This window comes from Gossypium raimondii, chromosome 3, assembly GCF_025698545.1.
Source record: "Gossypium raimondii isolate GPD5lz chromosome 3, ASM2569854v1, whole genome shotgun sequence".
NCBI classification, from domain to species: Eukaryota; Viridiplantae; Streptophyta; class Magnoliopsida; order Malvales; family Malvaceae; genus Gossypium; species Gossypium raimondii.
Genome location: NC_068567.1, coordinates 2,840,949 through 2,857,814, shown reverse-complemented (window position 1 = coordinate 2,857,814; position 16,866 = coordinate 2,840,949). Strand labels below are relative to the sequence as shown.

Sequence of the window (16,866 nt, the reverse complement as noted above, 5' to 3'; positions counted from 1 at the left end):
TTTTTTCAAAAAGAATAACTTTGCAGGAAATTTATATCTATAAAAAATTCATTAAGTTAATTTTTTTTTAAAAAATACCTTTTCGTTTGTAATTTAAGAAAAAAAAAAGCGTCAAACAGGGCTCTTAAGCAACTCATATTTTGAAAGATGAAGCAAGTCCCTTGATCAACTTGCTTCATCATCATAACACATAAGACATTAAAATCTAGTTAAACTAATTGGATTGATTTGGACTCATAATTTTAAAAACCAGAATGGTTTTTGTTTGATATCGTTTTACTTCAACTTTAAAATCAGTCCAACCTGTACTGACGCCAAACATATGAAGAAAAAAAGTGAAATAATAAGGCGATTATTAATTTCATTCCAGTCAATTACAACTTCTCTGATTAAAAAAAAAAAGAGCATTAGAGGAAATGAGATTGAAGAGTCTTTATTTACACTTTTCACATATTTTTAATTCATTCACTTATAACTTAATATTGAAACCATTTTTTTTAAAAGGGTCGGTGTTGGTTTGAAAACGGAAATTAAAACGGGAGTCGCCACCAATATTTTTTTTACGAGGTGTGATTAGGTCATCTCATAATTTAGTTGTTTTAATAAAATATTTTAATTTATCAAAACAGTGATTTTGGTCTGCGAAATTTGAGAAAACGGATTCGGGAATCAGTTACATGCGAGGAAAGATTAGCATCCTCGTCACGCCCAAAATTGGTACCCAATTGATTAATTAATGTCTAAATATTAAAAATTGAAAAACTTCGAAAGAATTTAAAACACAATCCCCCTTTTGTTAACGCTATTTCAATTTAAAAGAATTTGCTTGAATAAATCTAAACAAATGCCAAAGATCCTCTCGTCTCAAGATAATAAATGTCACATCCCGTAAGTTAGGACACGACACTTGAAACCCTCGAGAATAAGCTAGCCTTTAACTTTATTGGAATTCGTAAATTTTGAAAATTAGAAAGATATTTTGCTATTTAGGTTCAATGAGAAAATTGAAACCTCGTAAGTTAGGGTACAATTTCTCGAATCTCCAAAATGCGAAATATTGCCTTATTTTAAAATTTTTCTCTTTTTTGAATAATTGCGAGTACAATGCTTGAACGAGGTGCATTTGTTTTATTTGTGACAAAATAGAACGGTTTATTATGGGTAAACACAAATTGAAGGCAACTTAATTTCAAAGTGATGAAGTGAAATGGAATGATAACATAGAACATAAAATAACAATTTATGAAAAATGTTATATATGTTAATGAGTGATAATAATATGAAAACACGAAGAAACTAATTATAGTACACATGATGGTAATAGTCACACAATGTATATCATTTTTATACTAATATTAACAATCAAAGAAAACAAAACAAAATAATATGCAAAAAAAAATTCAAAGAATAATAATTTAAATTAAATAATTTATAAGAACAATTCAAAAATAAATAATAAAAGGCTTCAAATAAACAGTATATAAAAACTTAAAATGAATAATAATAACAGTTTAAAATAAATAAATAAGAAACATACAACAGTTTTTTTTAATATATATTGTAATACCCAATTTTTCTGCCCGGGCCCATATAAAATAAAAACATAGCAGACCCAATTACCCATCTACAGACTAAACCCAAAAATTTAGCCCAATTACATTAACCCTAGCCCAGTCCAGAAACCCTAGCCCTTTCTGCTTCAGCGCCGCATCACCCTGCGCACCACCCCTCCGCAAGCGCCGCACATCGCGCTTGTCGCTCCCACGCACTCAACAGCCACCACACCTGCGAAAAAGAAGCATATGGCGCAGCAATAGCAGAGTAGTAGCAAAAATCGCAACCAATATTGAAGGGAGATATGATTTTGTTGCTTATTTTGTTGTTATTTTCGACTATTTAAAAGCCGTGGGGGGAGATCTGAAAAGGGGGGTCTTGAGTGTAAAGACATACGAAAATAGAGAGGAAAATACGAAGAAAAAAGATTTGAAAAAATAAAATACAAAACGGAGGTTTTTTTTTCCCTTAGATTCGGTTTTTTTTTTCCTTGTTTGCTCTTTCTGTTTGTTTTTTTTACGCATAATAAATAAGAAGTAAAAGGGGAACGGGCTTACCTGATTTGCCTTGCGGGTTCACCGTCGGAGGGCTCTCCTCCTTCAAGAACGTCGGATCCGAGAGGAGAAGGGGCCAAGGGTCATCCTTTTGAGCCAAAGCAGTTTGACTATTGAACGGGATCTAAAAACAGTTTAAAAAAGGCGAGATTTTTTACTCCCCGCCGCCGTGAACGGCGCAGTGGCCACTCGCCGGAGTTTGGCCGGATTTTGGGCCTGCTTGAGAGAAAAGGAAATTTTTTTTTTGTTTTTTTTTTGAAATAGAAAGAACAATGAGTTTTTTAAAAAAAAACATTGTATTTATAGCTTACTAAAAGCAGCCTTTTTTTTGGGTCAAAGGTAAGCACAAAACAGCGCCAGCCATTTCACCCTACGACCGTCAAGGTGACCCGACCCGGGGAAGGATCCGCGCATTTCTGTGAAAGGGGACAATTTCACATTTGGTCCTCTGTTTTATGAGGGGTGTTTAAATCCGTCTTTTTATTTTTTTAAATTAGGCCATATGTTTTAATACTGTTTCAATTTGGTCCATGTTGCTGCGCAGCATTTGGGAGGTTTGGGCAAATTATCTTTTCGATCCTCCTACTGTTGCGCGCATCTTAATTTGGTCCTTATTTAATTCCCATCTTTAAATTTAGTTTCAAAACTTCGCTTATTTCCAATTTAATCCTTAATTTGTTGTTTTTTATATTATTAATTATGTCATATATTATTATTATTATTATTATTATTATTATTATTACTATTATCATTTTATTATTATTATCATTATTATTATTACCATTACTATATATATACATATGCTTATTCTCTACAATAATATATGCATACATTTTTCTTAAAATAATTTTATAAACCCATGCACCTTACATATATATATTTTTATTATTCTACTTGCATAACTTTTACTTACTTTTATATACATTTATATTTTATATAGATATACATTGTTGTAACATATTTATTTCCTATATCTTATAATTTAAAGCATACATGCATTCTCTGTTACATATACGTACACATTTTTCTTTATTATTTTATATATTTCATGGTTTTATACATATTGTACATATATACATATATTTAAATGCACACATATTTTCATGACATATCCATACATTTATATTTATTTTATTTTCGCGATTTGCAAATACATATATACATACGATTTAAATTAAAGTATTGGTTTCATGTTATGCATTAACATTTTATCATGCTTTTAAAGAAAATATATATTGGCTTCGTCAAGGCATTAAAATCATCATATTTTACAAATTTCCAAAATATTTGGCATTCATGATTCTCGAGAAAGATCGTGTCCTAACTGACTGGATCGTGATTATTTTTCGATGAATTTAGAAAGCCAAGTATTTGTTTTGCAATAAATTCGTAAATTTTAAATAAAAGCTTATTCTTGGGAGTTCAAAAATGTTGGGTCCTAACTTACTGGTCCTGATATTTTGACTTCTCGAAATAAGAATTTTCAAAAGCAAAAGGTAATATTCGGGTATTTTGAAGATTTAAAAATATTGTGCCCTAACTCACTGGGTGTGGTGTTTTATTTCTTTGAAATAAGAATGTCTTATTATTTTGATTCATTCATGAAATAAAAAGTTTCCTTTTAAAATCTTTTCAAATTTTCGACACCAAGGCATTAAAGAATCAATTTGGTACCGATTTTGGGTGTTACGAGGGTGCTAATCCTTCCTCGTGCGTAACTGACTCCCGGACTCATTTTCTCAAATCTCGTAGACCAAAATTGTTTTTAAGGTGAGCCGGTCACACCTCAATCAAGGATCGGTGGCGACTCCAGTTTTTATTTTTAAGTCGAAACTAAAAATTTTTGTTTTCAAAAAAACGGTTTCGACATATATATATGTATATAAGAATTTAAAAGATAATGTACATATAATGGTTTAAAATGAATAATATAAAAAAATTTTAAATAAATAGTATGTAAAACAGTTTAAAGTAAATGATAAATAAAAAACTTAAAACAAATAATAATAAAAGAGCTTTTTAAATAAAAAATAATAATGAACAAATAAATTAAATGGACTAAGGATGATACTGAAATCGACCCAAAATTTGGGGTTCAAATTGCAAATAAATAAAAAAAGCCTAGGGACTGAAATAGAGCGTGCTTAAGGAATGAGGGACCGACTGGCAAATATTCCCAGCCCCCATGCGTAGCGTTTTAGCTCGAACCAAAGTAAAACAATCAGAAAATTATGCGGCCAAAATATAAAAACAACGAGGACCAAATTGCACTATATTGCAAAAGCGGAAGGGTTGAATATGCAAATAGCTCCTCAAAGCTAAAATGCGCTAGGATCCTGACTGCATTCGGGTTGGCTTTCGGGTCTGATGCAAAACAGCGTCATTTTGGCCACTGATGCTTAAGTCCAAAACGACGCAGTTTTATACCCTATATAAATAGCAAAAAGAAAAAGAAAAAAACAGTTCAACTTTTATTTTTCTAAAAAAATAGAGAACTCTCTCAGTCTCTCTTGGTCTCTCTCTCAGCCCACCCCTTGGCAGGCCAGGGTTGCCGCCGCAGCGCCGCTGTGGCCTGTGGCCGGTGGCCGGCGTTGCGCAAAAGGTCGTTTTTAGCCCCCGTTTCACAGCTCCCTTGGAAGCCCAGCCCTCTCGACCCAAAAAAAACAAAAGAGGAGTACTCCCGACCCTCTCTCGGATTCGATGGCAACAATGGAGAAGAGCCCTCCGACGGCGCGGTCACGGGGCGTCTCCGGTGAGCCCTTTCTTCCTTTTTTTATTTTATTATTTTATTATATATATAAAATCAAATAAAAATATGAATATAGAATCAAATAGGTATTTAAAACAGAAATAAAAGTAGAAATTCACCTTGAAAGTGTTGTTTTTGTTTTTTTATTTTCTAATGTTCTTGAAAAAATTACAAGGGTGAGATTCGGGCTTTTGTAGCCAAATCAAAACTGTTTGTTTCTTCCTTTTTTGTCTGTTTCCTTGTTGTTTCCTCTATTTGGCCTTTGTTGTTGCATGTTGCCTTGGTTTTGCAAGTGTTAGACGCGTGGATGGTCGGTGATAGGCAAGCCTTGAGCGGCGGCGGCGTGCGGCACAGGTGGTCATGCGGCGTTGGAGGCTTAGGGGGCTAGGGGTTTTTTTGTTGTGTTTAAGTGTTGAGCTAATTGGGCTAGGGTTAGTTTTGAGTTATTGAGTTTTAATTTGTATTTGGGCTGCTAATTTGGGTTTGTTTGTAAAATGGATGGATTGTTTTAATTATTTTGGACTCTTTTATTATTTAATTTGGGTTTTGTTTTGAAATCTGGCCCAGGTCAAAATTGACCTATTACACTTGCCTCCTCACATCAATTGCTCTATTTATTTTATTATTTTATAATTAGGGATAAGAAATGAGATTGTTCGAGATTAAACTCAAACTTTATACTTGCAACATAATACTTTTATCAAGGCGAAGTCAAGGGACCTGGCAGGGCCCCATCTCCCTAAAATGAAAAATTTCATCTTTAGTCTTTTTATAATTTTAAAATTTTTAAATTAGTATATGATAAACTTATACTTTATCCCCTCAAAAATAAAAAAAAATTTTATTTAATCTTTTAAAAATTATAAAAATATAAATTATTAAAATAATAAAATTTCATTTTTACTATAATAAAAAGATATAACTTTATTCACTCCTCTCAAAAAACTTTCTGGCTTGCCTCTGAATCTTTTGCCATCATGCCAAGAGATTGGTGGCAGCTTTATACAATTCTATTAGTCGGTTAATGTGGATTTTTTAAAGAAAAAAAATTCATATCATTATGATGAGATAAATTTATTTTAAATAATAATTTAATAAAAATAATTCTTTTTAATAACCACATAATTTTAATTTTTAAGTCTTAGAGAGCCAACTAATGAATTTTTAATGAAGTTAGTTATTTTTAATGCTTGAGACATCATTATACATCAATTTATAGTTTTAATTCTTATACTTACTCAATTGGAATAAAGATTCTAGACAATGTATTAAAAGAAAATAAAAACTAAATCTTTATTCCAATTGAGTAAGTATAAAATTAAAACTATAAATTGATGTATAATGATGTCTCAAGCATTATTTGCAAGATTATTTCCATAACCTAAATTATTGTAGGGGCTAGACTCTAATTTCCAATCCTCACTAACAATATTTGTTAAATTCGGCTATTTTCAAATGTGGTGGAATAAACATATTATCATATGTGTAATGTTATACCAGTTTGTTATTTTCACATATTACTCACTAAAAATCAAATTAATGGATTAATAATTGTCATTTGCATCAAGACTGAAATTTCAAAATTCGGAAAGTATAGGTACTTAGAATTGCCCAATTTGAGAGTATAGACTAATCAATAATCGTACGCATAATATAGGACTAGTAATTAAATTTAATCAAATTGATTTAACTGCTACTGTTTGGGTCAAAACTAAAATTTCAAAATTCAAAATGTGTAAGAAGTAAAATTCAAAATTCAAGGCTGGTTGAGTCTTAACTCTGTTGGCATTAGTATTATCATCGGTGTAGGAGGATGTGAGTTCGAGTGTGCTGAAGCGTGTTTATCCTCCTATTTAAGGGTTAGGTGGGTGTTGGGGTAGTTCTAAACATTGTATCAACTCAAATACTTTCAAATACTTTCACAATTTAATTAAATTGTAAAAAAAAATTCAAAATTGAAACCCCACAAATCACATACATATGTTGGAAAAAAATTGCAGCGACACAAAAGTTTATATACCTTGCATATAAAACCAATTAGAGTAAAAAATAAATCTAGTTTTCTTTTTCCCACAAAACTAAAATTTTCTACAAGAGTATCTTGGTCGAACTAAACCTATTTTGAAAGGCTTTTGGAAGGAAGGAAATATCTAATTAATTAGAATATATTCCAAGAATTTAAATCTATCAATTAATAAAACATGCTAATAAGAGCAACCAAAAATTCGAGAAGAAACATTAATAGAATTACAATCTTCGTTAAACTAATTCATCATTTCCAATTATTTGGATTAATGTAAATAAAACAATACCATTGAAAGCTAATCTCCCATAAATGGGATAAATATTAAATTTATACATAAATTTTGGCTTAATGTGCAATTTGATATATGAACTTTGATTTGGTACAATTATATGTATGAAACTTGAATTGTGATCCATATGTATACATGAAACTTTTATTTTGATTCAATTGTACACATTTAAATAAATGAATACATATATTTATTTTCATATTGGTTTAGTATACTGTTTGTGCATGCAATATATCAATGTAATATAGTACTAATTCGATGATGTTGTTAATGATTTGTGAAAATTAAATCAAATCAAAATTTCATTTAAAATTACACAAAATCAAAATTTATATATAATATTACACATTAAATTAAAATTCATATATAATTTTGATATTTATCCCACATAAATAGAAGGAAAAATTAGTGTGAAAGTAATGTTGTTTGCACTTTGTAAATAATTTCGGCGTAAAGAGTAAATTAGTGCAAGTTTTGTCGACTAACTACTTGTATAGTGTTAAGACTTTTAAAAGTCTCATTTGATTGTGATACTAAAATCGTATGGTGGCGTAAAGAATGATCTTTTCTTATTTATCGGAAATAGAAAAAAAAATAAGATAAATATATATATTGAATGTTTAATTCAATTGTGAGTATCTCAAAGCTTCTAAGTTAATACAATTCAAAGAATTATTCATAATCCACCCTAATCCTTAAATAGGAGAAAACACACGTTTCTGCACACTTAAACTTACGTCTTCTTTTACTGACAACAATACCAATACCGATTGAGTTAAAACTCAATTAGCTACAATAACTATTTTTACAAAGGTTTATTAATTTAAGGGCTAACAAAAGGTTTATAAAGTAATTTTAATTTCAAATGACATTAATTGGGTTAAAATTTTTTCTACAGTCTAAATTAAAATTAGCAGCCTATTTCAGTCGAGGATGGTCGGCAAAGTCAAGAGTTCATTTTCCACAAGGAATGCAATTAATTTTGTTATGGAAAAGTGCATTTGATTAGATTTTCTTTTTACTATTTATTGTAACTCTCATTTTTATATAAAGAATAAAAGTTAAAATATGTCGAACAGGGCTTCTACATAACTCATATTTTGAACAGTTTTTGATATTTTATTTTTATTATAATTAATTTGATTGATTTGAATTCAGTTTCATTCCAAGCAAATATAGTTAACTACAACTTCTAAATAAAACAAAAAATTGTGTCAACATTTATTTCCTAACGTATAAGTTAGAGCAGCACAAGTCTAGATTCATTCAATTTTTGAGGAACTAATTAATTATATGTTATTTTAATACTACAGTGAATTAGTGGGATGCATAGGTCCTGCTTAGGCTTCTGCAGATTATATACATATAGAAGTTAAAAAAGTAACATATAGCTGAGAGAGAAGGGAAAACAGAAAGATGATGATGATGGAGTGGAAATGGTTATGGTTTATTAGGATGGCAGTACTGTTGTTGGTGTTAGAAGGATGTAGGTGGTGTACTACTGATGCTTGTTTGGAGCATGAGAGAATCGCTCTCTTGCATCTCAAACCTTTCTTCAATTATGGTAACCCATTGAAAAGTTGGGTTGATCTGAAGGGTTCAGATTGCTGTAAATGGGAAAGAGTTAAGTGCAACTCCATCACTAGGAGAGTCATACAACTCTCCCTTAATTCTACAAAATGGGAATACAACATGGATTATTGGTATCTCAATGCCTCTATGTTTCTTCCTTTTGAGAAATTGAAGAGTCTTTATTTGTCAGAGAATGCCATAGGTGGTAACCTAGAAAATGAAGGTCGTGCCTTTAATTTTCCCTTAATTACATATTTTATTATTCTATTTCTCTATTCATTGTTAGTTTGCAATTACTTATAATTTATTTTATTTTACTGAAGAAAAGTCATTAATTACTTGTATATAATTAAAAGAACACTCCTACAGGTTTTGGAAAGCTATCACCCACATTAAGTAATTTAGAGATCCTTTACTTAAGTTACAATCACTTGAATGATAGCATTCTATTATCTTTGAGTGAGCTTTCGTCTCTCCGATATTTAGATTTATCACACAACCGGTTCGAAGGATCAAGTCATCCAAGAGGTAAATTAAGTTTGGTCTATTGTTAGTTTTTATTTGTATTGTGACGTTTGACAGTGATTTTCCATTCTTTTATCCCCTGTAACTTAGTTTTTGCTTCAATAATTTTTCATATGGTTGAGATGAAAAAAAGACTAACAAGAACTTACTCAAATTAACTAAAAAATGGAGTATTATTATTTATTTATGTTTTGCAGTAACTTATTATATGGTATATAAATCAGGTTTTCAGTGGCTTTCAAGGCTCACTAAATTGGAAACTCTTTATTTAAGTGGGAATTCTTTGAAGAATAGCAATATGGTCTATATGAGAAATCTTTCATCCTTGAAGACTTTAAGTTTGAGATACAATCTTTTGGAAGGAAAGTTGATTCATACTCAAGGTAGATTGGTTTTACCTGTTTCTTTTTTACTTTAAAATCAATTTGGTTTAAGGAAAAGTTATTGCAATATGTCATTTGCTTTTATCTTGTCCTGAAAATATAACTGATCAACATTTGGGATTGAATTTTAGAATTGAATAATTTGACAAACTTGAAGTCCTTGGATTTAAGTGGGAACAAAATTGAAAGCATCTCAAACAAAGGTATAAATATAGTATTTATATATTATTTCATATTCAAGGTAGACTTATTTTACATGCTTCCTTTTACTTTAAAATCAATTTGGTTTAAGAAAAGCTATAGCAATATTTCATTTGCTTTTATCTTATCATGAAAACATAACTGATCAACATTGGGATTGAATTTCATCAGAATGGAATAATTTGACAAACTTGAAGTACTTGGATTTAAGTTACAACAACATTGAAAGCATCTCAAACCAAGGTATAAGTATTTGTGCATGACTTTTCTGATAGACTATTATTCCAACAGGCAATGACAGATTTTAGTAAATTTTTATTGTAAAATTAGAGTATTATTATTTATTATGTTTAGTAGTAACTAATTATATAGTATATAAATCAGGTTTTCAGTGGCTTTCAAGACTCACTAAATTGGAAACTCTTAATTTAAGTGGGAATTCTTGGAAGAATAGCATTCTATTCGATATGAGAAATCTTTCATCCTTGAAGACTTTAAGATTGAGTAGTAATCAGTTGGAAGGAAGGCTGCTTCATATTCAAGGTAGATTGATTTTACTTGTTTCTTTTGTACTTTAAAATCAATTTATGTTGAAGGAAAAGTTGTTGCAAACTTGCAATATGTTATTTGATTTTATCATATCATGAATATATATAACTAATCAATATTTAGGATTGAATTTCAGAATTGAATAATTTGACAGACTTGAACTACTTGGATTTAAGTGGGAACAGAATTGAAAGCATCTCAAACAAAGGTACAAGTATGATTTTATATATTGAATAAATTAAATTTTCAAAGGGATGAACTTATAAAATATTCAAAGCCTATAATATTAATTAGAAACTATTCTTCTTCCTACTATAGATGAAAAACAATTAAGCATAATAAACTTGGAGGAACTTAAAATTTCTACAACACCTAAAAAATTGCCTAACAAACCAATTTTTGTTTTTATTTTATGAAACTCATTCAAATATTCGGTAAAAATTAAATTATTAACATAATTATTTGAATTGGACGTGAAAATATATAGGATTGAGTAATTTGATAAACTTGAAGAAACTTGATCTAAGCGAGAATCAAATTGAAAGCCTTCAATCCTCCAAAGGTATGTATTTATATTTGATGAGTTATCTAAGTTTTTATATATAATTAAATTTTATGCTAATTTTTTTCAGTGATGAACTTATGTAAATCTTTTGCAGATGGTGGTAGAAAATCGGAATTGACGCACTTAAAAGAGCTTAATTTAAATTCCAATCTCTTCAATAATAGTGTCTTTGCATCTCTTAACAAGCTTTTGAATTTGAAAACTTTGACCATAAGCAATCAATTGAAAGGACCAATAGATGCAAAAGGTAAAAACATTTTCTTTTCCCAAAATCTTGACTCAATTAACAAAAACATTAATAATGTTTTAAGATAATATAATGAGGTTTATATGTTACCCTTTTTTTTCCAGATTTGGATGCATTTGAATATGAGGGCAAATGAATTGATAGATTTTATGATCCATAAAGGTATCATTTGACTAAACTTTCGTTTTGTTTAAATTTTATTTTTTCCTTCAACTTTTATTTTTAAGAATTTAATCTATTTAAAATCCACTTTTAAATAATATATAACTACATAATATTTTAATTGAAAAGTTAATGAATTAACTATTTGAACTAACTAGTAAAATTATAAAAATATAAAGCTTAATTTAAATTAGAAATAAAGGATAATAATTAAATCTCAAATTTAAGCATATTAAAAATGTCCAAAACTAAAAATTAACATTTTTCATAAGATGAAGAAAATAAAGAAAAAGAGTTGTTGCAATATCAACAATGTCAATTAAACTAATGTTCAATTGGTGTAGAGGAAAAGCCAAAGGGGTAGACAGAGGTCTTGGCCCCCCTAGGCTAACGGGTATAGGTTAAAATATAACATAAATCCTTATACTCTTTGTAAATTAGTCTCTATATTTTTATTTTTACGAATTTAATCCCTCTACTTTTTAGATTTTAAAATTTAAGTTTAATTGTTGACACTATTAAGATTATTTTGTTAAATTTAGGTTCATTATAATGCTATTTTTTAGTTACATTGCTACCAATTGAATATTTTCTTTATTTCAAAACATTGGAAAAAAACTAATGTTAACAATTGAACTTAAATTCTAAAATTTGAAAATGTAGAGGGCCTAAATCCTTAGAAATAAAAGTATATCGACTAAATTACAAATTTTGAAAAGTACAAGGACCTATGACATATTTTAATCAAGGGTATAATACCCTTTTAGTCCTTTTAAAATTTAATTATTCAATATAATCCTCTGTAGCTTTTTAATTATATGCATAAAATTGCATTTTGAGTCACTTTAAACATTAAAAATTCAATTTCAACAATTTTAACACAAATAATTTTAACTTTAGTCCCTCCAAAAAAAATAATTTTATATCGATCCTCCAATACAAAGTTGTTGCTTGGCCCCTGAATCGGTGCTCCCCACTTCATCGTTGAAAAAGGTTAAAAAACAGAATATTTGTTAATACAAGGTTTGGATTATGTTATAACACAATTAATTATTTTTCAACTAATTAATGTTTTTGTTTCTTTGTTTTACATGGATGAACCTAAATAAAATCAAAGCATAACAGGAACATGATTGAAACTGCTAAATCCTTAAAGTAAATCAACAAACTACCAAATAATAATTTTCTGTCTTTGTGTTGCTCATCCTTGTCTTTATGTTTTATATCATACATGGAAAAATTCAGCTTATGGGTTCGGTGAAACATTTTATAAATCCTATGGTCTTCGGTTTGAAAGTAAAATATTTTAAATTTTGCATAATTTTAAAATATTAGAGTTCATAATTATTTTGTTTGTATAAATATAATTTCAAAATAATTTATTAAATTTTATGAGATAAAAATAATTATAAAAATAAAAAATAATATTATAAATAAAAATACTCATATTTATGGAAAAATATGTCATATAACTATCATTTTAATTTCATATGGTTTTAATAATATAAAACATAAAAATATATATTACAGTTAAATAAATGGAATTTTTGGCCTAAAATAAATAAATGGCATTTTCGAATAATTAAAAAACTTCAAGTAAATTATATTTCTTTTCATTCACAAAAATAAAAGACTGAGAAAATCAAACATTATTTATCTCAAATGATTTTTTTGACATGGGATGGCGATTGCTGTCCTCGGCATTTCTCGTCAATATGAACTTCTTTCTCATGATCAATTATAATTTTCTATTTACAATATCGTTATCTAATATCTCTAGACATTGCTTAGAATCAAATGTGTCGAGAAATGTGGAGGAAATATATCTTGACTATTCTACTCTCAACACCAATATTTTGCAAAGCATTGGAGTACTTGTTTCTCTTAAAACATTATCTTTATATGATTGTTGACTTATTGGTCCCCTACCTAATCAAGGTAAATAAATTTATGGCTCAAATTGAATTTTGTATGAGCTTTGTGTAATATCTCATATTCTCTTAAATAAGACCAAATTTAATTAGAATTTCTTCCACCAATTTTTTCAATTTTTCAGGATGGTGTGATCTAAGGAATCTTGAAGTATTGGATGTGAGTGGGAATGCACTGGAGGGGATGCTTCCTCATTGTTTTAGTAACTTGACAGCTCTTCGTGTGTTAGATATTTCAAGAAACCATTTTCAAATTCCGTTGTCATTCGCACCATTTGCAAACCTTTCAAATATCAAAGCCCTCTTGAGTAATGAAAACAAGATGGTAACGGAACCTTCCTTTTATACCTCAATCCCAAAGTTCCAATTGGAAGTCATCAGTTTGTCAAAGTGCATAACATCTCAACAGCTCAGTCGTAAGCTTCCTACCTTCCTTTACTACCAATATGACTTGAGATATGTGGATCTTTCTCATAACAATTTCAGTGGAACGGTCCCAACTTGGTTGTTAGAAAACAACACAAAGTTAGAAGATCTCATCTTGAAGGGCAATTCTTTTACAGGTCCTCTCTCATTTTCGTCAGCTCTTATTTCTAATGTATCTTCAATTGACATCTCTGAAAACAAAATACAAGGTCAAATTCCGACCAGTATATGTTCAACTTTTCCACATTTGAGTCGGTTATTCTTATCCAAGAATGCTTTTGAAGGTAATATCCCACTTTGTTTAAGTGGCATGAAGGATTTATCAATTTTAGATCTATCAAACAATCAATTGTATGGAAAAGTACCAGAAGAGTTGATCACGAAAGGCTCACTGACCATTTTGAGACTATCAAATAACAACTTCAGTGGAAATGTAGTTCCTGCGATTCTCAAAGCAAATGGGCTGCAGAATTTATATTTGGATGGAAATAAATTTTCAGGAGAGGTGACAAATGTTGATGTGTCTACTTTTGAGTTTCCAAATTCACTAAGCGATATTGATCTCAGTAACAACCAGTTGCATGGAAAGCTCCCAAGATGGATAGGGAATGCATCATTTTTATTGAGATTGGCTTTGTCCAACAATGGTTTCGAGGGTTCTATTCCAATGGAATTTTGCAACTTGAATTGGTTGGAGTTTTTGGATCTTTCTCAAAATAATTTATCTGGCTCTATACCGTCATGTTTTAATCCACCAAACATAAAGCATGTCCACCTCCACGGGAATAGACTGAGAGGTCCACTATCACTTGCTTTTTATAATAGCTCTTCACTAGTGACTTTAGATCTTAGAGAAAAAAATTTGACAGGTAGCATGCCAAAATGGATTGACACACTTTCTTCTTTGAGTGTTCTTCTCTTGAAAGATAATCATTTTCATGGCAAAGTTCCAATTCAGTTATGCAAGTTGTATTCTTTAAGCATCATAGATCTTTCTCAAAATATGTTTTCTGGTCCTATACCTTCTTGTTTGGGAAATTTATCTCTTCCAATGAAAGAGAAAGAGAGTCTAGCAACTGGGTTCTATCTTCCATTTACAGAAAAGGATGAATCAACATCCATTGCGATGAGAAAATTGGAAAGGGATATAAATCCTTACTACCCTGACAGCTACTTAGAAGAAGTAATAGAATTTAGAAGAAGTAATAGAGTTCACAACAAAGAGTGGGTTGTATTCGTACGAGGGCAACATCCTTGCATATATGACCGGGATTGATTTATCTTGCAACAACTTAACTGGTCATATCCCACCAGAATTAGGGAACTTAAGTGAAATCTATTCTTTAAACTTGTCACACAATAAGTTGATCGGAGTTATACCTTCATCATTCTCAAAACTTCATCAAATTGAGAGTTTGGACCTTTCTTACAACAACTTGAGTGGTGAAATCCCCAATCAGTTGGTAGAGTTGAACTCTTTGGAAGTTTTTAGTGTGGCACACAACAACTTGTCAGGTAGTATTCCTGAACCAAAAGCTCAATTTGGGACCTTTATTGAAAGTAGTTACGAGGGAAACCCTTTTCTTTGTGGAACTATTTTGCATAAAAGTTGCTCCAAACCAGATGCACCATCAACTAGATCAAATTCGTTAGATGATGAAGGAGAGGACAGTTTGCTAGACACATATGATTTTTGTGTGAGCTTCCTGGTTTCTTATATAGTTGTGGTCTTGACAATTTTTGTTGTTCTTTACATAAATCCTTATTGGCGAAGTGTTTGGTTTTCTTTTATTGGAAAGTGCATCACAACCTGTCGTTACTCAACAATGGCCAATTTTCTTACATATCACATCTTCAGGCAATGTGATTAGCTATAGTGAAGATTTCAACAAAGTCGGTTGGTGTTGATTCAAGGAAAAAGGAATTTACTATTTGATTTCCCCACCTAATTGTTTTACTATGCTAAGTTGGATTGTGAGGACTATTTTGTTGATTTCTGCATTTTGAATAAAAAGCTCTTAGGTTTGTGGGGAGGAAGTTTGTAGCTTTATCTTTCCATTTTATCATTTTCAACAATCTATTTCTTTTTATTTTCTGTGAAATTTAAAGTTTAATCATAATTAATTGTTATGTGTATTCAATAGCTCTTTGAATTAAATTAAATTGAGTAATAAATGTAATTATCCATAAATCATCGAATTTAATTTGTTGGTTGGTATCGTATTCACATTATGCTTTAATTTAAAATATATTTTGTATAATGTGTTATAACAATTCAACTAAGAAAAGTGATTCTCTTTGCATAACATATTATATGCTTATATAAAATTTTACATAATTTGTTATAAATACATTTTAATAATTGAATGATCACACTAAAAAATGTAATATCATAATAAGTCTACATTTCTTACATTAATATAAATTTTGCCTAAATTTTTTCTTCTTTCTTAATTTTTTTCTCCAAGCCGTTTGTTTATTATGTTTTATTTTGCCCAATGGCATTGACAACCTTCGGATTGGCTATCGCGACCCTTTTTCTTCCTCCCACCAACCTTTTTTTCTTTCTTCTTCTTATTCACTCCACATGACTTCTCTCTTTTCAGTTTGCAGATCTATTTTATGAGTATCTTTGTTGTCTTCCAAGTTATGATGGACAGATGACGATGCTTGTGCTTACTAAAACTCCATTTGCCAACCAGCCTCTACACACCATGTGGGGATATAATCAACCCACCCATTCCTACACTTCAAGTAGTATTGAATATTGCGGCACAAAACAGTAGTTTGTAGCTAAGATTCCAGTAAATTAGGCTTAAAGCCTTTTAGTACATTTCCTCCAAATAACAACCCTCAACCCAATGCAATGCAACATACCATGGATGATATGCTATTATGCAATTTCAGTACATATATTCAGTTTAGATATTAACATGCTCAGTACAAATATCATTCAGTCAATTTCACACATTTAGGGGTTTAAGTAGCACTTACCGACCTTACAGTAGGTTCACAGTCGACTTGGGCAACCTGTGCAGCCTTAGAAACATTTTGGTAAAAATGGACCCACACGCCCATGTGCCCGCGTGGCCCACTCGGCCCAAATTGGCCTTGGCCGTGTGATCCATTTTTA

General features: G+C 30.1%; 1 protein-coding gene and 1 long non-coding RNA gene across 14 annotated transcripts in view; both read left to right on the top strand.

Moving 5' to 3' along the window:
* The window catches only part of LOC105796523 (receptor like protein 21), a 74,755-nt gene that overhangs the window by 39,417 nt on the left and 18,472 nt on the right, over positions 1-16,866 (top strand). The window lies entirely within an intron of this gene.
* Positions 4,477-5,414, top strand: LOC105796530 (uncharacterized). Of its 2 annotated transcripts, none has more exons than XR_001134467.2 (2): positions 4,477-4,860; positions 5,157-5,414. It is a non-coding gene; the product is annotated as an uncharacterized LOC105796530 (long non-coding RNA). The 2 variants fall into 2 exon arrangements; XR_001134468.2 differs by having other exon boundaries at positions 5,151-5,414.